The sequence below is a fragment of the Lissotriton vulgaris genome, chromosome 2_1 (genome assembly GCF_964263255.1).
Source record: "Lissotriton vulgaris chromosome 2_1, aLisVul1.2, whole genome shotgun sequence".
Taxonomy (NCBI): domain Eukaryota; kingdom Metazoa; phylum Chordata; class Amphibia; order Caudata; family Salamandridae; genus Lissotriton; species Lissotriton vulgaris.
Window position 1 is genome coordinate 839,907,282 of NC_141687.1, and position 27,570 is coordinate 839,934,851.

Below are 27,570 nucleotides of genomic sequence, written 5' to 3' on the forward strand. Positions count from 1 at the left end.
TGCTCTCTATCAGCATATATCTAACATGACCAAGATGATGCTCTCCACTTGTCGTCACTTTCTGGATGACCAGGAATTGATCCAGAGTCTGAAGGAGAGTGACTTTGATGCTGTGCTGATTAATCTGTTCTTCCCAAGTGGGCAAATAGTAGCGGAGTACCTGTCCATTCCATCAGTCTTCTTCATGCGAGCAATCCCATGTAGTTTTAACCACGAAGCGTCTCAGTGCCCTAGTCCAGCATCCTATGTCCCCAGGTTTTTCACAACTTACACTGACCTCATGACCTTTTTTCAGAGGGAGAAAAACATGCTGGTGGGTGTCTTTGAAATCTTGCTTTGTCGTGCCATCTACACACCATACGGACTCCTTACCTCACAGTTCCTGCAGAGAGACGTTACCGCATTGGAACTCTTCAGCGGAGCTTCAGTGCTCCTGCTGCGCTATGACTTTCTCTTTGAATGTCCATGGCCAGTGATGCCCAACATGGTATTTATTGAAGAATCAAGTGTGCTGAAAAAAGATCTTTGTCTCAGATGGGTAAAATATAAGTGTAATTATAAAAATGGAAGGAATTGTATTAGTGGGTGGGCCGTGGAAGAGACACCTCAATCACATTTCATGTCTTTTAAGGTCTCTAGACCCTGGATTCACAAAGATAACACATTTTTAATAGCAAAGTGGTGTTACTTAAGAACTAACAGCCTGATTCATCAAAGAACCGTTTTGCAAGTCTCTAATAGAGATTCATAAGGAATCACTATTAGAGACTCGCAAAACAGTATTCATGTAGGAATCGCAAAATAAAATGCTATTCCTACACATTCCTTATTTGCGATTAGCAAATTGCTAATCGCAAATAAGGAAAAACTCCCCATTCATTCCTATGGGCCAAAAGGCCCATAGGAATGAATGGGGAGTATTCCTTATTTGCGATTAGCAATTTGCTACTCGCAAATAAGATAGCGATTTGAAGGGTGCCAGGGGTGTCCAAAGGGCACCCTGTAGCACCCCTTAAATGCACATTTGAACAGGTGTTGCGCACACACATGTCCAAAGGACATGTGTGTGTGTTACATGAAAAAGAAAACAAGCACTGGCGTTGCCAATAGGTCTCGCATTAGGAAAGTTGGAGCTATTGGTTTTGTAAATGGCAAAGCCCTTTATGTTTTAAAAATGATAAAAAAATAAAAGGCATTGTTATTTGCAATAGTAATGGCTCCAACTTTCCTACTGCGATACCTATTGGGAACGTGAGTGGTGTAGTGTGTGTGAGTGGCGTTGCGTGTGTAATTGGCGTTGCGTGTGTGAGTGGCGTTGCCTGTGTGAGTGGCATTGCCTGTGTGAGTGGCGTTGCCTGTGTGAGTGGCGTTGCCTGTGTGAGTGGCGTAGCATTTGTTATTGTTGTTGCATGTGTGAGTTCCGTGTCATGCGTGAGTGGCGTTGCATGTGTGTGTTGCGTGCGTGTGCGAGTGGCGTTGCATGTGTGAGTGGCGTTGCATGTGTGAGTGGCGTTGCATGTGTGAGTGGCGTTGCGTGGGTGAGTGGCGTTGCGTGGGTGAGTGGCGTTGCGTGGTTGACTGGCGTTGCGTGGTTGAGTGTCGTTGCATGTGTGAGTGGCGTTGCATGTGTGAGTGGCGTTGCATGTGTGAGTGGCGTTGCATGTGTGAGTGGCGTTGCGTGTTAGAGTGGCGTTGCGTGTTAGAGTGGCGTTGCGTGTTAAAGTGGCGTTGCGTGTTAAAGTGGCGTTGCGTGTTAGAGTGGCGTTGCGTGTTAGAGTGGCGTTGCATGTTAGAGTGGCGTTGCGTGGTAGAGTGGCGTTGCGTGGTTGAGTGGCGTTGCGTGGTTGAGTGGCGTTGCGTGGTTGAGTGGCGTTGCGTGGTTGAGTGGCGTTGCGTGGTTGAGTGGCGTTGGGTGGTTGAGTGGCGTTGTGTGGTTGAGTGGCGTTGGGTTGTTGAGTTGCGTTGGGTTGTTGAGTGGCGTTGCATGGTTGAGTGGCGTTGCATGGTGGAGTGGCGTTGCATGTGTGAGTGGCATTGCATGTGTGACTGGCGTTACATGTGCGAGTGGCGTTGCATGTGTGTGTGGCGTTGCGTTGTTGAGTGGCGTATAATAAAAAAAACGGAGGGAGAAATGAAGGGAAAAAAATAAATAAAAAAGGCTAATGGAAATTAAGGATATACATTAAAAAGCGTGGAATCCATTTGAAATCAGATGAAAGGTTTAGTGTCTGATAAATATTAGTCTTCAGGCGCATAGAGAAAGACCACACGAATGTTAATATTAATACCACACGAATGAAATCTGTAAAGATGAACAAACTGGTTGTCTGCAGCATTGAGCGTGCTCGACAGCGCTTTAAGACCCTTTAAAAGATATCCAGGCACAGTGCAGTGATTTTTTAATCTGCTCGACCCCGGCACGTGGTGAATCTGGCTGTCGGGATTTGCCGGGATGCCAGTCCAGTCTATGAAGCGTTTCCAGGAACCACGAGAGAGGAGGGAGATTCTGGAAGCTGAGGGCAAGCAGCAGAGAGGTGGGCCGAGGGGAGCATGGAGTGGAGGGGGTGAGAATACTGGGTAAGTTGAGGGCCAGAGAGGAGAGGAGTGAATGCGGGAGTTGGCTTGATAGAGGGCAGAAGGGGACTGAAGAGGATGAGGGGAAAAAAGGAAATAGGTTTGGCAGGACAGAGGAGAGTAAGACATTAAAAACAAGGCAGAGAAGGGGAGGGGGAGGAGAAATCCGACACAGCGGGCATGGGAGGGGGCCAACGGCAATGAGAGTGTGAAGCAGCAGGGGCCTGGGGGAAGCTGGCTGGGGAGGGGGAGGAGAAGTGAACAGATGTCCGTGAGGTGTGGGAGGAGTGCCTGATGCCGGATGGGGGTGGGAGAGCCTGGGAATGCGAGAGGCTGGGCTTGCATGCGATGCCTGGGGGAAGACGTCAATAATTCAATCGCAAAATTGAATGTTGTAACAAAAACAGACCAGGGTAGAATTACAGAAGGGATTAACACCCCCTCTGAAAATGGTAGGTGAGAAGGGGATGCTGCTTAATGAACATGACTGTACGATCTTGCATTAAGGTCAGAGCTTGGTGGAACTGACTGTAAAGTGAACACACACACCAGAAATCCCTACGGATGCAGATATGAAACAGATCAAGCTTAACAGGAAACGGCCAACACTGTGGAGGAATAATGAAAGAGTGCTTTTGTTGCACTGGCTCAAGGCGGTGCTGACATTCTGTAACACATGCAACAGAATCAAAACACGCTTCTGAGATAAAAAAAATAATACAGGAAGATCCAAACGTGTAAGGAATGACGAGGTGCCTGAATATTTAGATACAGCGCACTCAAACTTACCACATCACATGGTGGACATGATTTAGCAGTTTGGATCGATAACATCGGCCATGATGAGCAGATGTGAGCATGTTATAAAGAGCACCACCCTGAAAGACGACCAAGTACCGAAACAGGCCTGCACAACGTGCTGAGGCCGAGTAAAATATAAACAAGAGTGGAAGGGTTGAGGAGAGCGAAAGTGAGCAAAGCAGAAGCCATGTGACGGAGCTGTGTTGTGTTGTTGGGACAGGCTCGGCAGTGCGGCAAGGCTGTGATTGCGTGGAGAGAGAGGGGAGGTGCTGGTGTGGGAGGGGGGAGGTGCTGGTGTGGGAGGGGGAGGCTGTGATTGCGTGGAGAGAGAGGGGAGGTGCTGGTGTGGGAGGGGGAGGCTGTGATTGCGTGGAGAGAGAGGGGAGGTGCTGGTGTGGGAGGGGGGAGGTGCTGGTGTGGGAGGGGGGAGGTGCTGGTGTGGGAGGGGGAGGCTGTGATTGCGTGGAGAGAGAGGGGAGGTGCTGGTGTGGGAGGGGGGAGTTGCTGGTGTGGGAGGAGTGCTGGGGCGGGAGAGGCTGGGCTTGCATGCGATGCGCGTGCATGTTCACGTGAACTTCATGAAAACCGCGGGGCTGAAAGCCCTTTGGTTTGAAGATGTTTTCGCCACATGAATTCTCGCTCCGCTCGATGCGCTTGCGCACATCGATAGGTCGCGAGACCTAAAAATGCACTAAAGTGCTTTTTACTCTTTTTTCGCAATTTACCACCAAGTCAGACTTGGTGGTAAATTGCGACCAAATATTGCGATTTCGCAATTTCTAATTGGTTGATGAATTGCATTTAAGGAATCTCTATTAGAGATTCCTTAAATCCAATTCCTCGCAAATATGCGATTTCGGTAATAGCGATTTTTGCATTTGGGATGATGAATCCCAAATGCAAAAATCGCACTCGCAAAGGGCCAGATTCTCAGACTCTGGCCCTTTGCGAGCGCAATTCGGCTTGATGAATCAGGCTGTAAATGATCCTAGTTGCAATTATCCCTTCGCTATTCCCCATATCCTTGTTAAACCTATTGGAAAATGCAAAGCCTTCAATATCAAAGAACGTGTTATTCTCAAGTCCCTCCTTAGGCAGCATAATTTGAGTTTCTGCTCCTTCTGTAGCAAGGGACCATCGGATGCCACCCAAATCAACAATGCTGTCTGTATCATAGACTCTGAGGAGGCTGAACCCTTGTGCTAACTGATTGCTAAGCGGTAAGACTGCTGACCACATCTCTCTGATTAATATCAGGTCAACTTGAACGGAACTGAGGGAAGAGTACCTTGAACTTACTCACACTTACAGGAGACTCAGTTTACCCTATGCAAGAGTCACATTTTGCATGAAAAAAACCCGACAGAATCCGGACATATGCAACAATAAAAAGCATATACTCGTTGAGAATAAAAGATTAATTAAACATGTGAAAAGTAAACAGTGACTGCATCGCTGACTTAGATTACCATAAGGAGTTTTACAGTAATAGCTGAGAAATTGATCAGTGTTTTTGCCTGTAAAGTTAAGTGCATAAATAAAGTCCCAGAATGGACACGTTTCAAAGTCGTTTTTTAAATCAAACCTCGCAGGTACCCACCATACTTAAAGCTCTGACTTTTAACAGATGCTAAGTGGCTTATTTACACGTATGACATTTTCAGCCACTCACGCCTGGAATTGCTCCACTGTGGGACTTGTAGTATTTTAGAAAAATTAAAAAAAACACATTGCAAGTAGGGGTTGAAAATTCCAACATGAAAAGGGTTGTGGCTGAAAAACTCATGACTGCCTCAAAGAATCAAGCATGGCTTAAAATCACTTGAAGCTATGTTTTTAAATCGTACAAAGCGCTGTAGAACATTTCAAATACGATTACTGCTTGTTCCGCATTTTATACCTAATACAAAACTTTTCGAACCATTATATGGAAGTGCACCATTTCATTCACATAGTGCATGAAAATAAACAATGATAATCCCATTTGGTCTGACTTTTGTGTAGTGTATTTTGATAATGTTTTACCAATTTCACAAACACAGAAGAAAGGCATAGTAGGGACAGCGTTTGTAACACTATACTAAGGATAGATATAGGTTGCTGGGCGATTTTTGTTTTAATTATGTAGTAGTAAGTAAACTTGCACCATGAATCCACTAATGGCCATGGACGAACAGTAAGTCGGCGATCAAACCGCAGCCTGGTTTTCAGTCAGTTCGATCAGTTTGCGCTTTGCATGCAGCTTGTGAGGGTACCCGGGGCAAGTTGTGGGCAGGAGCACTGGAGCGAATTCATTACACGGAGGAAACCAGTGACAAAAACTCTTGTGTAGCGTTAGACGTCCTTGGCACACTGATATACTGGAATAGGTCTTGAGTGTCCTTTCAGACTTTTAAACAAATTTATGTGAAAACTGAGCTGTATAATGCAATATTTGGCCTATTAAAAAAGCCTGGCTTGCTTGCCTCGCTTGTTGGATTTAAGGGGCAAGTATTAAGCCTGACAGCTTTCAAAGATCATCAGGATCTGCAGCCCCTGCTATTTTTGTATTGAGAACCACACAGGTGGTGTCCCAATGCATCTCGGTTCTGGTATACAGCTACCTTTGCTCATTTAGTACCAGCAGCAGTGCACATTCTTAGCAGAACACCCCAGGTCTCACCTAGCGCCCCCTTCATGGTTCTATCACTGGGACGCATCCACAGCTCTTGCAATGCACCTAGGTCCAACCCTATTATCTGACTGCAGCAGCTTTGCTTTTCTAGCACAGTGTACGCGGCTGTACCAAGCCCCTGAGTCTTGGCCTGCACACTAGGTGCCTTTATACCACACACGTCATCGGCAGCACCACCTGTTATTTCAGGATAGAATGTGTACAGTTCCAACAAGGTGTTGCAGCCCTGATCTTTAGCGCCCTCTCCCCTGCATGCACTGGAACTAGTGCAACTCCTCATAGGCACCCAGGGGCGTACATGCACTGGCACTGGGGCCCAGAGCACTGAGGGCTCACTGACCCCTGATAATAGCTGAACCTACTACCCCAAGAGCAGCCAATAGGGTCATTTATCCTGCTTGCACCAGGCCCTTGGCATTGATGCTGCACTAATGTATGCTCCTCAATCCAGACCTTCAGCACCGTTTGCTATTGCAACACTGATATCCGCAAAGAACTATGTTGACGCACCTCAGACCTAAGCTTTGGCACTCTTGCCTATATCCGCTGAAACTTTGGTGGTGTAGGAGGCACTGAAAGTGTACCCCCAGCACATACCAGGATACGAGGGGACTGGGTGTGATGGCACCTGATTACAATTCAAAGGGCAATATAGCTTCAAATCTAGAGCCAAGACAGTATGCCTTCATTTCTCCTCTCTCACTTCGTTTCTCCTTCCAGTTAACTTTGAGGGGGAAGCCATGTAAAGTCTGCATTCTTGATAATTGGGTTTCTGGTTCTCCCTTCTGTAGGTTTGTAATCACACTACACCTCAGAAATCTTAACTGGATTCCCATTCACAAGTGCAGCCACTTCAAACTTCTCACGCACATGTACAAAGCCCCACCCAACACAGGGCCAGAATACCAAAACACCCGTATACACTTTCACTAGCCCACCAGACATCTACTCTCTGCCACACTCTCACCCTCACTCGTACACATTCCATGCATCCTCAAAAACAAAACTGGAAATGGCTAATTTTCCTACATCACACCGAAGACACGAAATGACCCCTCTCAACACACCAGAGCCTCCTCCGCACTTCTTGAGTTCCAAAAAAAGCTGAAGACCTGGCTCTTCATATAAGCACCTTGGAACCACAAACCTACACAGCTGCCCCAGTGCCTGGATACGCTCTCGGGTGATTAGTGTGCTATACAAATCAATATAACATGATTAGACCAACTCCTACTTATAAAACAGCTGCCACACACTTGAGTATCCAAAGCTCTAGTCTGTCTTCCTTCAATGTACCCTGGGTTGGTATACTGTCAGCATACGAAAAACATTAAGATACAGTTCTCTGTTAAGATAAGGAGTACCCCAAGATTCTATCCTGATGCCCCCTTAAAGCGTAGGTGCTCTTGAAAAAATAATATTGACAATTTAAAAAAACTGGCTTGAAAGTAGATTTTTCTTTATTCTGAGGCACACAACCAGTCCCTATCAATTTCAAAAACCTGTTCTGAAAGTGCTGCTTTTAGGCCTGGGGTGTCCTCTGTACTTAGTGAGATATGAGATAAAAAGCTACACACTGCTGCCCTCATCCCCTAGAAACCTTCCAATTTACTGGCTTCCCCCTTTTCACTATTGGTGTTCCAACCTTCTGGAAGGCACAGTTGATGTGCTACCTGGAAGCTTTGGGTTTTCCACAAATTGATTTGCTTCTTTAAATGTTTTTGGGGTTGCCCACACATGTTGGGAAGAAGAAACATTTGGGGATTAAAATTGGTTTGATGGTCGGTCAAACTGGATGCTACGATCATGTAGACCTGTGGTGAAACCTGGCTCTTACAGTGTTGAGGACCTACAGGTAAAGGTGGCGTATGGGTTGGCTTAGCAATGGGTATGACCTTATCCTGCCCCTGTAGAAATATGTAAACCGCAAAACAAAGTCGCAGTAGAGAAATGTTGCTAGGGCGGGCAAAAGATTCCTGTCGGCCAAATGCCCATGAAGCCTCAAGATGAAAATTACAGTAGTCAGAGCACTGGGGCTCTTGGGCACCATTACCAGGCATAATCATCCACCAAACACTGCCAGCTGAAAGGAGTCCGTCATAATGATTGAATTTAATGTTAAACTATTTGATTGCATACTATGTGTTTTTCTGTATAGCACAGACTTCACTAATTCTTCGGGTTCTTGGCACTTTTATGTTCTTGAGGATCTAACTGGGCTTTGCAATTTGTGGGCTGTGGCCTCTGAAGTAAGTGTGGGTGTTGTGGTATGTAGAGTGAAGCTCTTTCCTACATTCAGATTGAAATGTGTTGTGGTTTCTCCATGTAGAGAGATGCATGAAGAAGAGGCATCTGCTGAATTTTATTCCTCTTGATCTAACCCTTGTAAGCTTTACAAGTGTTATCCGTCCTTAGGAGCCCCTACATGCATTCATAATTTTGACAGGTCTTGTACCTTTCTATGACACATGTGGGCGTGCCCATGCCTTTTTAGGTCTCACCTGAGCCAGCCCATGCATTTGTGAAGCTTAACATGGGCTTAGAGCTTTCCCATTGCTTACAATTGGTTGGCTTCATCGTTACTCTCAGTTGCTTCTTTTTCATTCTTTAGCATGTGTGGGCTTTATTTCCTCTTCTTGTGTTCGACCCTTCCCTGGAGCATAGCCCGAGTGCTTGTGTTCTTCCACTGCTTGGGTTTTGGGAGATACTTTTACCTTTTTTGTTAAAACACTCCATGACAGTGCATTTGCTTTCCATTTGTCTCTCTGACATGTTGTCCACCAGTGCTTTGTGTTTCTTTCTCTTTTAATTCTCCTCTCACCTCTTCCACTGTCTTTGGTGTCTTCTTCCAAACTCCACCTCTTCCCCAATACTCCTCTAATGCTCCGTAGTGATCTGTTATAAACCCAGAATCATGTCTGGCATATCACACGCATACACAGAACCTGATCAGAAGCACAGATGTTCTAACGCATCGCTCCTAAAACGTGAAATAGCCTCCCGCTCCACACCAGGGCCTCCTCTTCTCGGATCCCACAAGAAGTGGAAGACCTAGCTTTCTAATTACCCAACCTTCCATAAGGCAGGGCTAGGCAGCAGTGCTTAATTTGAGCCGGTGGCTGCTGGTGGGTGCCACCGGCACTCATTTCTGGGGACTGCCACTTTTTTTTCCTGATCGGACATTGCATGAGAGCAAGCTATGGAAAAACACAGAAAAGGGAATGAAGAAGGGAGAAAAAAAGGAAAAACGTCACCACGGAATGAAGCAAGATCCCGCAAGAAGTGAGATAAAGGCGCCTTGGTATATGGCACACTGACTTTTAATATTCCTGGCTGCGGGCATCTGAGAAACGCTTTGGGCTCCTGTACTCATTATTTTTCACAGTAAATACTGCTACCCATAAGCGCCTGCTTAGTGCCAAGATATCCTTGCAGGTGATAGTGCGCTTTATATATTCCCATTACATAACCATGTACAATTGTTACTAATTCCTAAGTCACTGTGATCCTCGCCCAAGAACTATCACCGACATGTTTTCAAATCCTCATTTACACTGGAATTGGTGATGGCACATATATTACTCTCACATACTCCAGAATCGGTAGTAGCACCTTGTGTGATGTGAGCTTCGTTCATGACAGGACATATACCAGCGCATTTTGTGACCTTCAATTTCTTAAAAATTTGTGCAAAAAATGTGCCTGAAACTCCTTCCCTCCAGAATTAGCACTGTCATTTTGTACAGCGTTCAGCCCAGATTCACCACGGACACCTTGTCCAATTCTCAATTACTCCCGAATCAGCAGTGACATGCTGTCCTATTCTCATTTATTCAGACACCAGCACTGACACATTGTGTTGTCCTCGCCCATATTCTACACTCCAAACATGGAGTGATTGTGGCCCATATTCAGTGCTAAATATAGGGGGTGAATGCTACTTGTGGTTTCCCAACAGTGCGCTCACTGATTCTGGTGTGCTTCATTTGTCGTGGGGCTTTGAGAACCACGTAGAAGCCCCAACATGACGGAGTGTGGTTTATATGTGTACCATCACCACCCTATCCACAGACGTTGCCTTCATCACTGAAATGTGGCTCGACCGCTCTTGGAACCCCAACATCACCACTGCCACTTCCGAAGGCTAAAAGATGATACAGTTAGACTGCACCAACAGACAAGGTGGAGGAATCATCATCATCATCATCTTCAAGGAATCCATCGGATTCACCATCCCCTGTGGCGGCTCGCAGAGGGAGTGCCAGGGTGAGGGGAGTAGTGGACTTCGACATACGGCAGAACGGAGTAAGAAGTAAGTAAGTAAATAAAACAATTTACCTTGCGCACGCTGCATTGCCGAATTGGCGATGCAGTGCGTGCAAGGTAAATTGTTTAATTTATCTACTTACTTTACTCCTTTCCGCTGTATGTCGGAGTCCACTACAACCCCACCGTGCCCCTCTACCGCCCCACAGCACTCCCTCTGCGAGCCACCACTGACCATCACCAATGATGACCCCGCGCCGCTCATGGTGCACCTCAACTTCCTATTACAAACTTACACGAAGACCACAAAACAGCCAGCCTTGACTACAGACCCTAGGGACCCAAAGCAACATTATGCTACGCCATCCCCGACCTTATTGTCCCTCTCATCACTACGTCCTACTCCGCGACCTCAACTTCCACATCGTCGACACCAATGACGCCAACTCCATCGCCCTCCTTGAGAACCTGAAAAACATCGGCCACACCCACCTGGTCCCTAACCCATGTGCTAAGCCGGACACACGTTCAATCCCATTTTTCCTCCAGCAACAGAATAAAATTCAGCCACACTACAGAACTCACCTGGACTGACCACACGATCGTCCACTTCACCATCACCGATGTCCAGTACACCATCACCAGATTAGGGGTGTCGAATTTAGTAAAATATCTACTTGTCCATGGGGCAGGTTGCTTCATAAATCTACTTGCCCTGCAGCAAAATGTTCTTGTTCCTTTTGTTCCATGTAGTGTAGTGACAAATTATACCAGCAATCTAATTGTAAAAAAGCTCTGATATAGCCTCTCAGATTATGCCTGGGCAGGATTTGAATACTAGCAATTCCCTTATTTTGCCACCCTTCTGTAGATATCCATACTGGGGCTGAAGTTAATGGTGAGCAATAGTTCCACAATTGCAATGCCCTTTTGAGTCAATGCAAACCTATTAACTTACATGTTTTATGGGTTTTCACCAGCTCTTCTCTAATATTTTACCATACTGGGAAAGGATGGAAATGTACTTCTGAGAATGGCAGACTTAAAACTTCTTCCAGGGTTGGGAAAAAAGTGGTTGGAGGGAAAGTGAACTTGCAAACGCTCCACAGATTTTTGCAAGAGCAAATCTACACATGCGTGTTTGCTCATGCTAAAAGGTAGTTCACAAATTCTTTCTAGGTTTACGATTTCTTGGCTTACGTCTATAAATTCTTGTGAATTCATGAAAGCCGCAAACCTGCACTTGATGCACAGGCATATACCATGGGTTCACTTTTGAGATTTTTTAAATAATTGAGCCCCTAATTAGGTCTGACAATCAGCAAGTCCTTTTGTGTTTATTGAAATTCTCTCTCTCTGCCTATCGGCTGGCTTCACTATGAGTGACAGGATTCTGCTCTTTCACAAGAACAAGGAGCATATTAGCACTCATAGTAGTTTTGTTCAGTGCCAGCAACTAATGTGGCAATGTGTGGTATTTGAGGCTGCTATTGTTTTTAGCTTTTTGCCAATGCCTTTTATAATGCTGAGGGCCCTGCAACTCCCACACCAATAATATTTTACAACAAGCATTTGCAATGCAATCGGTCTCGCCTTTGGGACCGTACATGTATTTAGCTATGCAGCACATTTGCCTGGGTACTGAAACAGCTACTGTTGTTGAACACAGTGGAAAGTAAGCACCAAACTGCGCGACACGCTAGGTATGGGAACACATGGAGAGAAATATTGCCTTTCAGCGGGAAATGTATAGTACAAAGCTCTAGGCCATCGGAGGTCATATCACTAAAAATACAAGATTTGAAAAAAATATATTATTGTCTACGGGTACTTGTGGATGACAATTTATATGGACTGGAATCTGGAGAATGCTAAAGTGATTGTGGTATTTTACTGACCTCTGCTGGTCGTTTTCTATCAAGAAAGTTAAACAGCGGCAGTTGCCAGAAAAAATTGTAAAAGAAAGTCCCTCAGTAAAAAGCAATTCTGGTATTTTACTGACCTCTACTGGTCCTTTTTTATAGAGACCATTAAATAGAGACAGTTGAACAGAAAAAAAAAGTCCCTAAGCGGAAGCAGACCAGTCCTAGGACTGATCTCCAGAGCCCACAAAGTACATACACATACAAGTATATGCTAATATATAAGTATATACTAAAGTATATACAAGAGGTCTCGAATGCTCGACCTAAAAACCATGCCAAAACAAGACACACATTCACCAAACGAAAAGGTCGATCACTAATTTCAGAGCTACTGCCTTTGCCAGTGCTTGTTTCTTTTTGTTTCCCATAATATTGTTGAAACTGGTTACACCGATTTTTCATTAGAAATATTTTTGGGAAATACTAGCATGCATCAACATATTTTATAAAAGAAATGGTACCTAAAATTTTACAGTGGTTTATCAAAATATTTTTATCCTAGTTGCGTTTTTTGTAAACTTTTTATTTTTAAAGCAAATAATCATCTTGCTTATAAGCTTTTGCAAATATTTGTTTCTAATCAGAGACCATTCTGGGAGCATTGGATATTTTTTTTAAAATATCTTTATTGGTGACTGCATAGTAGATTAAGCATACATTTCGCATCTTTGCCATATCACAGTCATTTTTCCACTTTTTTCTGTAACTTCCCCGTACATCCCTCTGAATTGTCTCATATGCTTCAGAGTTTCCATCCAACTACAATTGCAAATATCAGGAAATCCAATACAGTTCCACTATTATTCCACTGATAATCATTCTCTTAGATATCATACATATGAGGTAGTACGGGCCAGAACCATAATTACTATTGAAACACAAAACGTTATTACTAACAGTCCCCCCTCCCGTATCCCACCCTCTCCTGGTCGTTTCTGGCCAGAGCTGTCAATACACTTGTGGCCTATCTCCAGCAGGCAATAAGCTGCTACTCTAGGACATCATTATGCGTGCATATTCCGTGGAGGGGGGGCAGTCCCTTGACCCTCCTCTACTACTATAAGCAGACTACTGGGAGTCATCCACACGAGGGGCTAGTAAATACATTCCCTCCAGCTGTAATACCCTCTCATCCCACTCCAGTGCTATGGGTTGTTTCCGTCCCCTCTCTTCCTCTCTCGTCAAAGTCACCCCTTCCGCCTTACTCCATTGCACTAGGTCCGATTGCCATGTAGAACTCCTGGGGGGTCTGGGGGCCTTCCAACTCATTGTAATACATCTAATCGCCAGAACCAAGGTGAGGTCCAAGAATTTCAGTTTGACCTTCAGGGCCTTGGATCTCCTACGTAATCCCACTAGACAGTACAGAGCGTCCGTTGGAATGGTCATTTGAGTTATCGTGTGTAGCGTCTGGCATATCTCTTCCCAATAACTCGACAGTCGGGAACAGGACCACAGCATGTGAATAAAGTCAGCTTCATCCCCGCGACAACGCGGGCAGCAGTGTGAGCAGGGAGCATTAGACATAGCCTTATACTGCTAAACGTGTGTACACATAAAACCGCTGTAAGTAGTGCAGTCCAAGCTTACGTTTCTTTAGAACACTCACCCTAATAATAAAAGCTTTGCATTAATGAACCATAAATACAAATTCGAACAGCAGTAACATATGAAATCAAAAATGATCTTAAGTGCAGACAATGCCCTTCTCGGACCCATAAAGTGGTACTGTAAACTGGCAGGCAAAGGGTTTGTGCTGCAGGGGGTTGGTCATACTTGCCCCAAGGACAAAATACACAAGAAAACTTGTCCTTGGCCCCAAAAAATATGTCCTGGGCATTGGGCTATAGGAATTCCACACCCCTGCAGATGTCAGAACTAGTCCTTCCACAGCTTTAGCAAGGTCACCGAAACACAGTGGTCTCCGGCCCAATGCCTCAACAGACCTTGACCAGACCGTTCTGAACTTCGTCTCCTGGATCATCGACAGAATCACCCCACTGTAACCTACAAAATCCAACAACACATCCAAACATGCCAGCTGATGCACCCCAGAATTAAGAACCATCAAGCACAACTGCCACCAACTGACAAAACGATGGCATGCCACCAAGAACTCCGCCGACAGAGCAGCTCACCAAATAGCCCTCAGGAACTATCATTGGCACATCAAAGAAGCAGCTATCACCACCAGCATCGACTCCGTGGCCAACCACACAAAGGAACTCTTCAAAATAGGAAAAAAAATCTCCAATCCGACAGCCATAAAGAACACGATCCACCTGAAGGACTGGGTTCTTTAAGACCCAGCGGTGCCAGGGCACAACACCTGAAACCTTCGTGGGTAACCTGCTCCGGCGCACAAGTCACAGAGACACGGGACACTTCCTTCGGCGTCAAAGATTCAAGGTTTATTTGCTGCAGGGAACACAGAGATCACGACAAGTACACAGCGTGCAACTTGGGGAGACTGCTTCAAAGTGGTTCTGTGGATCGCTCCTTTTATACAGTTTTTACCCATAGGATAACATGATACACAAAAGTTTACAACCCGGTTCCCACAATTATCCCCCAGAGGGGTCGCTTTGGTCACTTTGAAACACACAAGGCCCGGAACATAAGTGCGGAAACATTTGGCGGTTCCCAACTGTAAAAACCATCTTCCCACCAGTAGCAAATTCCAATCAGCAGTAAAACAGATCGAAAATAGGAACAAAGACAGGTGCAGGGGAAGACGGAGACAGTGGGGAGATCGGAAAAGGGTGTAAAAGGGGAGGTATCGAGAAACACGAGATACAGGCATCAAAGGGACGTGCCTAATGAGATGCACGGCTGAGACAATAAGTCCGTGCGGCAAGATGAGCCTCGAGCGGCACCATCTGCTTTACAGTAGCATCCCCCTCGTCATAAAGACACTCACAAAGAACATGTGTCTTCCGCAAATATCTTGGGAGTCCCAGGGTCGCGAAGCGGACATCGTCCGTTCGCTGGCTACTTGAGGGCAAGAGACAAAATGGATGCCGTATCTAAGATGGAACCCGTGGGTACAGATGAAAAACCCACATAACAAACGAACGGTTTAAGTTAGCACAGCGAAACTGCGCACACTTACTAAACTCATCGTTTGCGGTTCATAGATACCAGACTCGACCATATTCGTGCGAGTCGAAAACACCACTTATAATTGTCACGGAACCTCAGACGCTCCTTTTGCCCTCATGTAGGCAAGCACTAGTCGGAATCATATTCGATATTCATCAAACCATCGAGATGTTGCTGTAGCATAGCTCTGTCCAACCGAGCCCCCTTGGTAACAGATGGTTGTCTCATACACGTTGTAGCACAGAGGCCACATAAGGCAGGACCACACTGCACACAAAGGCAACACGTGAACAGGAACACTACCACAACTCCGATGATCATCAGGATTTTCCAACCCCAAGTCGACATCAGGCCCCAAAACCATCCAAGTAGCGTCCAATCCCCTACATCCACGTGTATGGATTCGGAAATCTTATGCAACCTCGAGATGGCTTGATAGACAGTAGGAGCATTATCTGGAATGAAAATGCAGCAGCTCGAATGGATCACCTTACATACCCCACCGCGATCTGCTAAAATGACATCTAAAACCATACGGTTTTGTAACGTCATAAGTCTCTCCGCCTGAAGTTCTGTGGTGATATTACCAAGGGCACTGGCAGTAATATTAGCTGTCGATTCTACCACTCGAGTCAACTGTCTCAGGTTCCTACTATTGACCATAGGTCCCCAAAACGGGAGGAAACCCTTGAAAAAGTCTCCTGCCTCTTGACCGGCAGTATCCTCTTCGCTAATTACGCCTCGTACAACTCTAGTCTTATGATAATCGGCATCTACAGTAAACGTCGGAGGCAACAGATTTGCAATGAAACATGAGCCCATGAAGTCAGCGGGCAACCATGTGTATGCACGATCATAACAGATAAAGTATGTACCTTTGGCAGCTAGGAACACAGGGGACGAGAACATCGGCAGAATGTAATTTTCAGTGCAAGCACTTGCTCCAAGTCGGGCTTGCGATCTTCGGCCACGACCCATAAGACAAAAATTACCAGTGTGGGGTACGACCCATATAGGAGGCGAGCTTTTGAGCTGCTTCTCACTAGTGAACACACTATATTCACCTCTACTTAGGACTCTATAGGCCTGTACCTCTTCTTCGGGAATAAGCAAAGGATCATAGATCTCACTATCTAAATCCTCTATCGCTATCGACAAAGGTTTTTGGTACGAGGTAGGACCAGAGTAGGGGGAACGTGGTTCTCGAATGGGGTGGAAACCCAGTGCGCTTCGAAACATTGTTTGAAATGCTCGAGCTGACCCTTGGGAACTATACGGTAACACCAGATATGGAATTCCCTTATCCGTAGTATGTGGCATCAACCCACACACCCAACAATTGGTAGTGTTAACCACTAACTGATGCTGATGGAGGAGCTGAATAAAGGAATTGTTGCGGAATTCTACACGTCTAGCCTGCTCGTGTTCCGGTAACATGTGAAAGGAATGGGGAGAAGCAGTAGAGGTAAGATTAGGGTAAGGAGTAGGAGTAGGTGTAGCAGGTAAGAAATAAGACATCGTGTAATACACCCCACCCGCCAATAATGCAGAAGCAGTCAAAAACAATACAAACAGTTGGAATATGAAACATTTAGTACGACTGAGTTGCTGCAGCTTGAATCTATGGGCTTGAGCTCCTTCCAAATCATTCAGCTTCGAGAATGCCATTCCCTACGACCGTCCGCAACGTTTCTTGACGCACTTCGTTCTGTGCAGCAATAGTCAATCCCTGGGAGTTCCCAGGAACCGACGGCCTTTAACCTAGCGTCAAGACCTACCGTCCAGAAGGAAGTACGCGCGCGGCCCTACGGCCTTCAATGCACAATATGTACAAGTGCAAAAACAAAGTCTCTCAGCTGTAAAGGCAAAAAGATACAAGGAGTGAAGCTCAAAATATATGTACAAAAATAATTACAGTAATACAAAAGTTCAAAACTGATCACGGAAAACGGGATAATGCAGTTGTCAATACGGCAAGGCAAGATCTTTTTATTTGTCCTTAGTGCGAGATCGCAAAGAATATCGGTGTTTCCCGGGACGTGTCTGCTCGTCGAACAAAGGATCCGTTGAAGAGACAGCGTCCTGCTGATCAGTTGATTGTTCTGGTCTTGAGTCTTTTGCTGACAATTTTTCAACAGTGGCTTTCTGCTGCGCTGAGGATTCTCCAACAGGCTGTGCGTCGCTGAAAGGCACAAACGCCGGCAATGTTTCTGTTTCTGTTGACGCAATGCCTTTCCTTACCCACGGGTCTGCCGGCAAAGGGATGGGGACTCGTTTGGTGTGCGTAGCATGCACCCAATTCTTACGTCCCTCGAGACGAACGGCAGTCCTCGTGGCCAGGAGCACTTGATAGGGTCCGGTGAACCTCGGGTCCAGGTTATTTTTGCGTGAAAAATTCCTTGTCACCACCCAGTCTCCGGGCTGGAGCTGGTGGCCTGGACCCTCTGTCTGCGTCGGCAATGCGTCGTAAACCTGTTGGTGAATTAACCTCAGTTTAGCAGTCAAGTCATGTAGATAATCAATCAGCATTGGGTACCCAAGATCAGAAAACATTCCTGGCCTAGGAACCCCCCACACATTCGCAGGACGGCCAAACACTATCTCATAGGGACTAAGCCCTATTCGGGAGTGTACAGTCGCCCTAGTTGACAGTAATGCCAAAGGTAAAGCGTCAGGCCACGAAAGACCAGTGGTAGCCTGAATCTTTGCTAGCTTTAGTTTAAGGGTGCCATTGTACCCTTCAACCAATCCAGCTGACTGGGGATGATTGGCGCTGTGGAATTTCTGATTAATTCCAAGGCCCTTACACACACTCTTCATCACACTTCCAACAAACTCACTTCCGTTATCCGACCACACGACTCTAGGCATTCCATACCGAGGAAAATATTCCTTCAGTAGGATTTTCGCAGTAGACAAAGCAGTATTGTCTTTGAGGGGATAGGCCTCGATCCATCGGGAGAATGCGCAAACCACAACTAAAACGTATTTCAGGTTGTTGCATCGCTCCATATGGATGAAGTCCAATTGAATCACCTCAAAGGGATACGAAGGAGGAGCAAAACTGCCAGGGGGAGTTGGGGTTCCTTTGCCAGGATTGTACATTATACACACCATACAATTCTTCACCAGACGTTCAGCACATTTCGTAATGCCGTCATTCTTCCACACAGCAGCCAGCAACTTGTAAATACCTTTCGCGCTAATATGTGCTAACCCATGTGCCATTGTCACAACGGCCAGCACATACGCATCGGGCAACATCCATCTTTTCTGATCCGACAAATCAATCCAACAACCATTCGCATCCAACTTTCCCGTACTTTCTTTCCACTTCGTCTTTTCAGTCTCGGTGGCCTCATTCTGAATTGCTTTCACACTCTCGATAGTGTCTTCACACATACTCGATTCTGTGGGCCACCTAACCGAACTCGTCACATACATTCGAGTGCTAAGGTTCCGGGCAGTCTCCTTAGCAGTCTCGTCCGCAAACGCATTACCACGACCAACATCATCCGTCACTTTACGATGCGCACTACACTTAACAATCGCAACTTGCGTAGGCAAAGTCAATGCATCCAAAAGATCATTCACAAGCTGGCCATGCTGTATCTTCGTACCGTGCGACGTCAAGAAACCTCTCTCTCGCCACAATCGTCCAAAACTATGCGCTACACCAAAAGCGTATTGGCTATCGGTGTACACATTCACACGTTTCCCTTTTGCTAACACACATGCTCTGGTAAGAGCAATCAGCTCCGCAGCTTGGGCAGAATACTGATTCAATCTTGCAGTTTCAACAACAGTATTCAATGTTACAACAGCATAAGCGGTAGTCACATCGCCATTCGGCAACTTAAAGCATGACCCATCCACATACAGAGTGCCATCCGGATCTTCCAATGGGGTGTTTTTAAGGTCCACTCGACCTTTTGTTTCCTCTTCAGTCCTCAAGTAGCAGTCATGTTCTGCTACTTCATCTGACTCTGCACTAATTGGTAACAAAGTTGCCGGGTTCAGAACGTTACAACGTTTTATCTGAATGTGGCTTGCCAAGAGCGTCAATTCGTACCCAGACAACCTCGCACTCGTCAAGTGCTGAGTTTTCGTCCGATTCAAAAGAGTATCGACTGCATGCGGAACCATCACCGTAAGCATATTATCCATGACCAATCCTGCTGATTGTCGGATGGAGACCGCAGCTGCCGCTGTTGCTCGTAAACAACTCGGCAATGCTCTAGCTACTGGGTCCAAGGTCGAGGAAAAATATGCACATGGACGTTGCTTACCACCAAAAGGTTGCGTTAAGACACTCAAAGCACAACCTTCCCTCTCGTGAACATATAACGTGAACGGCTTACCGTAGTCAGGGGTACCTAACACAGGAGCCGAACACAATGAATCACGCAGTTCAGAAAAACTGTTCTGACATTCTTCCGTCCATGGTAAAGGAGTCGAAACATCCTTGCACGTAAGAGCCACCAATGGTTTCGCTAGCAATGAAAAATTAGGAATCCATTGCCTGCAGTACGACGTGATACCTAAAAAGGCACGCACATCTCTTTGGGTTTTTGGCACAGCCATTCGCGCAATCGCTGCAATTCTCTCTGGGGTCAATCTCCTTCCCTCCTTTGACAATAAGTGACCTAGATAGGTTACTTCTTGACAACAATATTGGAGTTTAGAAGGTGACACCTTGTGATTTAACTCACAGAGATGTTGCAGCAATGACACCGTAGCGATTTTGCAAATGTCCTGAGTATCAGCAGCCACCAATAAGTCGTCGACGTATTGGATCAAAGCCGCACCAACCGGCAACTTAAATGCATCCAGTTGACCCTTCAAGGCTTGGCTGTAAATAGATGGACTTTCACAGTAGCCCTGAGGAGCGCGTTTGAACCGGAAGCTACGCCCACCGAGAGAGAAACCGAAAAGGTCCCTGCTCTCTTCGGCAATCGGGATGCTGAAAAACGCATTTTTCAAATCAATCACCGAAAACCATGATGCAGTAGCTGGAATCAGAGTCAGTAGCGCCGTGATGTCAGGCACAACAGGAAATTGAGGAACCACAATTTTATTTACCTCCCGTAAATCGATAACAAAGCGATAAACAGGCGGTTTTGAGGGATCAGTACGTTTAAGAATGGGCAGTACAGGGCTGTTGCACACGTTTCCCCGAGTCTCTTCGATAACATCTTTCTCGATCAAATCATAAATGATCGCCAACAGTGCTCGCTCACCATCAAGGGAGATACGATATTGGGGAATACGTGGCAACCGTACATTAGATTTCAACTGAACAACATAAGGGGAGATATCAAGCAGGCCCACGTCATTCGGACCCGTCGCCCACAAAGACGCAGGAAGAGAACTCAATTCCGGTGGGAGCTTATCGAGGGACAAATACATAGGAGAGACAACCCTCTCTCCCAACGTAAGCTTTACACCCGCAGGAGAACAATACAAAGTTGCGTACAAACGTTTAAGCAAATCCAGGCCCAAAAGATTTTCACCACAACCCGTAGTCAAAATCAACGGGGCTTCTAGCTCACGTGGCCCAATTTTAAGGGGCAAAGGGCACGAAACTGGATTGCTAACGGGGGCGCCAGAGAATCCAACGGAAACATTTGTTAAGCCAGACAAAGGTGCGCCAGGGAGTTTCGAATACATGATAGAACTTTTCGCTGCACCAGTGTCCAACAGAAAAGGCTCAACGACGCCCGATGTAGCAACTGCGACGTAAGGCCCTCTCTGATCAACCGGAACTGATACCACTCCCTCTCCTTGTCTATGGCTGTCCTAATAATTACTGTCGTCAGTTCCCTGATCGACGTAATAATCGTCTACATTGTACTGCGCAGATCGTCCTTGCGATGATCCACGTTGATCGAAACAGTTATTAGAATTTGATGAATTATCTGAGCGATCATTCTGAGCACCACGGCCTCTACCACGTGATGTCTGCTGTGAACCACCACGGCCTCCTCTAGTTGAGTTACCACTATTGCGTTCGTTTAAAACAGGGCAATTGAATTTAATGTGTCCCTCCTGTCTACAATAAGCACATTGATTGTACCCTAACGAGGATCTTTGGGAGGAGGAATCGTTACGGGTTTGCGATCGATTCGATTGCGACTGCGATCTATTCTGTTGGGGCGCATTCTGATTAGAACGCGGCGGATACGCTTGTTGCAACAACACTTTAGTTTTCAGTTCTTTCGTCTTTTTGTCAGCACGGTCATTCTCCTCTTTCTCTCTATTCTCATAGTATTGTGCCGTAGCCAATATCTGAGCCGAAGTAGAAACGGCCCATGCACTCTCTGAATTCTTTAATTTATTGCTCAAATCGGGCAATAAGTTCGACACGAATTTATCCACAAACAACCTTTGTCCACCCTCGGTACCCATATCCTGTCCACTATGGTCAATGAACGCTTCCTCGAACCTCGTAAAGAAGTCGGAAACACTCTCATCTTTCTTCTGCTTACAGGCTGACAACTTGTCCCAATTCACCTTCATGGCTGGCATAAGAGTTTTCATTAATGTTATTATTCTTTGCGGGAGAGCAGCAATCAACTGTTCAGGCTTAGCGCCACCAACTTGCAACCCATCTGCCGCTACAATGGCCGCCCAATCACCACCTAGTTCGTTTGCGTGATCTTCCTGGCGAATCTTAGTCCATACCGGTTGCGGTACAACATTGCCAAACAACATGTCGATATCGGCGAGATTCATTATCGTAGCATCTACGAGCTGCGATAATTCTTTGTAATACCCTGCAGGATTTTTGCGAGGGTCAGGCAAAGATTGCTTCACCTGCAACACTTCCGATCTTTTCCATGGGAGATGTATCCAAACTCTCTGGAAATGCGGCGGAACAATAGGAATAGCAGTAGCATCGCCCGGCATCCATACTGGTGGAACTTCCCGCATAGGGTATTGGCCAGACTCGTCTGGTTGTTTTTCAATATCCTCAACAAACAATGCATGAGGGATGGGAGCGGGACGGAAAGATAGTAACCGCTCAATAGCACGTCGGACGTTAGTATCCACTATCAGTCCGTTTGCGAACTGAAGCCGAAGTTCAGACAGGGCGGTCAGCACCTCGTCAGGCGCATCGGCCGCTATCTGATCATGAAGGAACTTGCACATTTCATCAAACACATATCTCTGGGTTGGTATGTTAAATTGACAAAACGTATCGAGGACAACACGGGGTGGACACCTAAGAGGATTTATCATCCAACCCATCGCCATATTATATAGCGCAACACGTTCTCTGTTACCAGGAAGCTGACTACGTCTCTGAGGACCATCAGAACCAGCAGACCCATGAACAGGTCCGAGCGACTGAAAGAAGCTAGCCGCAAGAGGAGAATTGCGACTACGAGTAGAGGGAGAAGAATAAGACACAGGGCTAACAAGAGAAGGAGTAGAAACAGTGGCAACAGCAGGGGTTAACAAAACAGGAGCAGTAGCAGGAGTAGTAGCGGGAACAGGAGTATGTGGAAGCGGAGGAGCAGTAGGAATAGCAACAGACAAAGGAGCAGGAACAGTCGGAAGAACGGGTGCAGGTTGAGGAACAGGCGGAGGAACAATAGGTGGAAGAACAGGTACGGCAGGGACCACAGGAACTGCGGTACCCTGTACGTACGGAGGAGGCGACTTCATAAGATAGGACATTAAAGGATCCTCAACTGGCTCTTCCTTCTTTTCCGACTCCGTTGGTAAAGCGGGGTAACATTTATCTACAGTCATACGCTGTAATCGGTCAAACACTTCCTTATCCTTAACCTCCTTATCACGCTGGAACTGCTCAGCTTTCTTCACTATGGTAGCAACATTATCTCGCTGACTACGTTTATTCTGTCTGATCTCTTTCTGTCGGGCTTCTTTGCGCCACAACCGAAAGGCATCAAACATGGCCGGCCTTGATTTACGTTCGAACAGCTTCATTTCTAGATTATCTAAGATCGACGCCTCGAAGCTACCGTGAGGTGGCCAAAGAAGGTCGCCGTCTTTCTTTGTATACTTAATCCAATAATCGTTAAAGGTAATCGGGCCTAGCCCATGTTTGCTATACAAGTCATAAGTAGGAGTCCCAACCGGAGGTATCGGGCACGAGTCCTCCAGTCGGGAATCCGCACCACAAGGTCTGAAACAACTAAACAAAGTACTGCGACCAGGCATCTTGCACACTAGCCGAGTTTCACAAACTTCAAGGGTTACGGGATTTACCAAGTCCCAGCAAAGAACAAAACCCTCGGTTTTTGGCGGCTGCAGTCGTCAAACAACACAACAAAGTACGCTAGCAAAGTGTCACCGACAAAAACACTCACACAGCGCTAACAACAAAAACACTAGCTAAAGTGTCAACAACCAAGAACTATGGGAGCGACCCACAAATACTTAACTCAGAAATCGATGGCGTCACCAGGAAGGCCCGTCAATCGTCTCGCTATACTGAGGTCTACGCCAGGCGCCAAAACAGGTCTACAGTCAGGGCAGCAGTCCGTCGCAGCCGTCAGGAGGCGGGAATCTTCGCGGGAAAAGTCTTCGGGCCACTTATTTCGACAACAGGATCGATGAAGCGGAGTGCACCTTCCCTCGGAGATTTCACACGAAGTTCCTCACGATCGTCGGGCTTGGACCGGTACCACTGATGCAGCCCCACGTTGGGCGCCAACTGAAGGACTGGGTTCTTTAAGACCCAGCGGTGCCAGGGCACAACACCTGAAACCTTCGTGGGTAACCTGCTCCGGCGCACAAGTCACAGAGACACGGGACACTTCCTTCGGCGTCAAAGATTCAAGGTTTATTTGCTGCAGGGAACACAGAGATCACGACAAGTACACAGCGTGCAACTTGGGGAGACTGCTTCAAAGTGGTTCTGTGGATCGCTCCTTTTATACAGTTTTTACCCATAGGATAACATGATACACAAAAGTTTACAACCCGGTTCCCACAATTATCCCCCAGAGGGGTCGCTTTGGTCACTTTGAAACACACAAGGCCCGGAACATAAGTGCGGAAACATTTGGCGGTTCCCAACTGTAAAAACCATCTTCCCACCAGTAGCAAATTCCAATCAGCAGTAAAACAGATCGAAAATAGGAACAAAGACAGGTGCAGGGGAAGACGGAGACAGTGGGGAGATCGGAAAAGGGTGTAAAAGGGGAGGTATCGAGAAACACGAGATACAGGCATCAAAGGGACGTGCCTAATGAGATGCACGGCTGAGACAATAAGTCCGTGCGGCAAGATGAGCCTCGAGCGGCACCATCTGCTTTACAGTAGCATCCCCCTCGTCATAAAGACACTCACAAAGAACATGTGTCTTCCGCAAATATCTTGGGAGTCCCAGGGTCGCGAAGCGGACATCGTCCGTTCGCTGGCTACTTGAGGGCAAGAGACAAAATGGATGCCGTATCTAAGATGGAACCCGTGGGTACAGATGAAAAACCCACATAACAAACGAACGGTTTAAGTTAGCACAGCGAAACTGCGCACACTTACTAAACTCATCGTTTGCGGTTCATAGATACCAGACTCGACCATATTCGTGCGAGTCGAAAACACCACTTATAATTGTCACGGAACCTCACACCCCTCCCAAGAACTCTGCAACACCCTCTCAGACTACTACAACATTTTCAACCTCCAACCCGCCATTCTCACCCCGTATGACCTTAACAACCAGCGAACATCAGTCAAACCATTACCACCTGGTCTCCCCTCACCACCCTGACCACCTTAGCCATAATGTCTTCCCTCACACCTACCCCCACCACTTCTACAACCCCGCAATGAACCCAATCAGATCGCAACTCACCAGCATCCTCAACACCTCCACCTCCACAGCAACCTTCCCAAAGAGATGGACACATGCAAACGTTAGATTCCTCCTTAACAAAGCCTCTGCCAACCCCAATGATCTAAAAAATGATCGTCTGATCTCCATGGCCCCCCACCTGGCCAAAGTACTCAAGAAAGCCATCACCAGCAGCTCACCGAATTCTTGGAACAAAACCACCTATTGGAAGCCTCACAATCTGGATTCCATGCCAACCACAGCCCTAAGACCACGCTGATCGCCGCCACTGACGACATCAGAACACTCCTCGACCATGGAGAAATGGTGGCCCTGATTCTCCTCGACCTCTCTGCAGCATTCAACACCATCTCTAACAATATGCTCATCAACAGACTCTACAACATAGACATGCAGCAAGATGCCCTCAAGTGGATCGCCTCCTTCTTTACAGGACGCACACAGAACATCCAACAGCCTCCTTTCACCTGCGCACCCAAAGACATTATATGCAACATGCCACAAGGTTCATCCCTCAGCCCCACCCTGTTCAACGTCTACATGACCCCCCACGCAGAAGACGTCAGATCCCATGCTGCATCGACTACGGCAGTGCCCTCTCACCGGCATCTCCACCCTGCCCCTCAGAAAACTCCAGACCACACAGAACGCTGCAGCCAGACTCATACTGGTCCTCCCCAAACAAACCCACTTTGCCCCTTACCGGAGAGACCTCCACTGTCTCCCCATTCAGAAGAGATGCCAGTTCAAGATCCGCATACACATCTACAAAGCCCTCCGCAACCTAGGGCCTGTCTATATTAACCATCAACTGAACTTTCTCCAACCCTCTAGATATCTACGCTTCTCTTCACTCACACCCCAGTGTCCGTCACAGCCGTCGCCGCTCCTTCTCCTACATCACTGCCAAGCCCTGGAATAGCCTTCATCTCCCGCTCCAGACAGCCTCCTAGCAGGCAAACTTCAAAAAAAAGGCCTGGCTCTTCGGAGGCAGAGTGCCCAGATAACCCTAGAGTTGATAGTGTTGCACTTAATAAATCTGTTTGATTGATTGATTCAGCTTGACACCCAGGGCAAGGGTGCACATGATCACATTTCATGTTACACAATGAGGCATGGGGAATTGCCAAAATATTTTCTGTCATTGTTTCCCCGAGGGCAATGAATGTTTTAAGTCCAGACAAGAGGTTCTAATGACTCCGCTCTGCCCTAAAGAGAGCAGATCTCCGTTGTTTCGCAGCAGAACCTCTCTGCCACAGATTGGCTTCTAGGGCTGCCTCGTGGGCTGCAGTCGTGGTCCTATTCTTTGCTTGGTCCAGCCTCACCAATGGTGGGAAGCTGGTGGTGCCCCAAGATGGCAGCCACTGGCTCAGCATGCGGCCTGTCATGGAGGAGCTGCAGCGTCGAGGGCACGAGATCACTGTAGTGGTGCCAGAGGTCAACCTTCTGATAGGAACTTCTGACATCTACACTGTAAAGACCTGCCCAGTGTCCCACACAGGTGAAGATTTTGAGTCCCACATCAGCCAGATGAGTAGCGCACTGTTTACTGAACTATCTTTTGTGGAAAGGGTTATCAATGTGTATGAGCGAGCATACAACGTCACCGACATGATGCTCTAAGTCTGTCAGCACCTACTGAATGACTGGGAGCTCATCCAGTACCTGCGAGAGGGTGATTTTCATGCCTTGTTGGTTGACCCCCTGTTTCCATGTGGGCAGATAGTGGCTGAATACCTCTCCATCTCGTCCGTCTTCTTCCTGAGAGCGCTTCTATGTGGCTTTAATGATGCTGCCACTCAGTGCCCAAGTCCTAAATCCTATGTCCTTCGGCTGTTTACAGGCTTCACCGACCACATGATGTTTTCTGAGTGTGTAAAGAACATGATGTCCAGCTTCTTCGCAAAGGGACTTTGCTATAATATTTGCGCGCTGTATGGCCACCTGGCTTCGCAGTTACTTCAGCAGGAAATATCTGCGCCTGAGCTCCTAGGTGAGGCCTCGCTCTGGCTGCTGAGATATGACTTTGCCTTTGAGTTCTGCAACCACTGATGTCCAACATGGTCTTCATAGGAGGAATCAACTGTGCTAGAAGGAAGCCTATGTCTCAGGTTAGTGCTCATTGCATTCTTTCCACAGTGACCTTTATGAAGGGGGGTTTCTATGCTAAACGTAACACCCTGAAATGGCTGCTTTAATATTAGTTTTTGTGAGTGTGAGAATAAAAGGTGTACAGAGAAGTTATCATCAATCAAAAAGAAGGGGAGAATGAACCACAAAAGTCTCAATTCGAGTCTCGGGAATATTCTATTTGAGACTCCCAACCACATGTTTACAGTCTGCAGTGTATATAATCTCTTCTCGGTGTGCTTTGGTAGAAAGTCTCTGGTTCAGGG

At 46.7% G+C, this 27,570-nt stretch overlaps 1 protein-coding gene across 5 annotated transcripts in view; it reads left to right on the plus strand.

The window, feature by feature from the left end:
• The window catches only part of LOC147731260 (UDP-glucuronosyltransferase 1A5-like), a 629,871-nt gene that overhangs the window by 445,971 nt on the left and 156,330 nt on the right, over positions 1–27,570 (plus strand). The gene's annotated exons all lie outside the window — the stretch shown is intronic.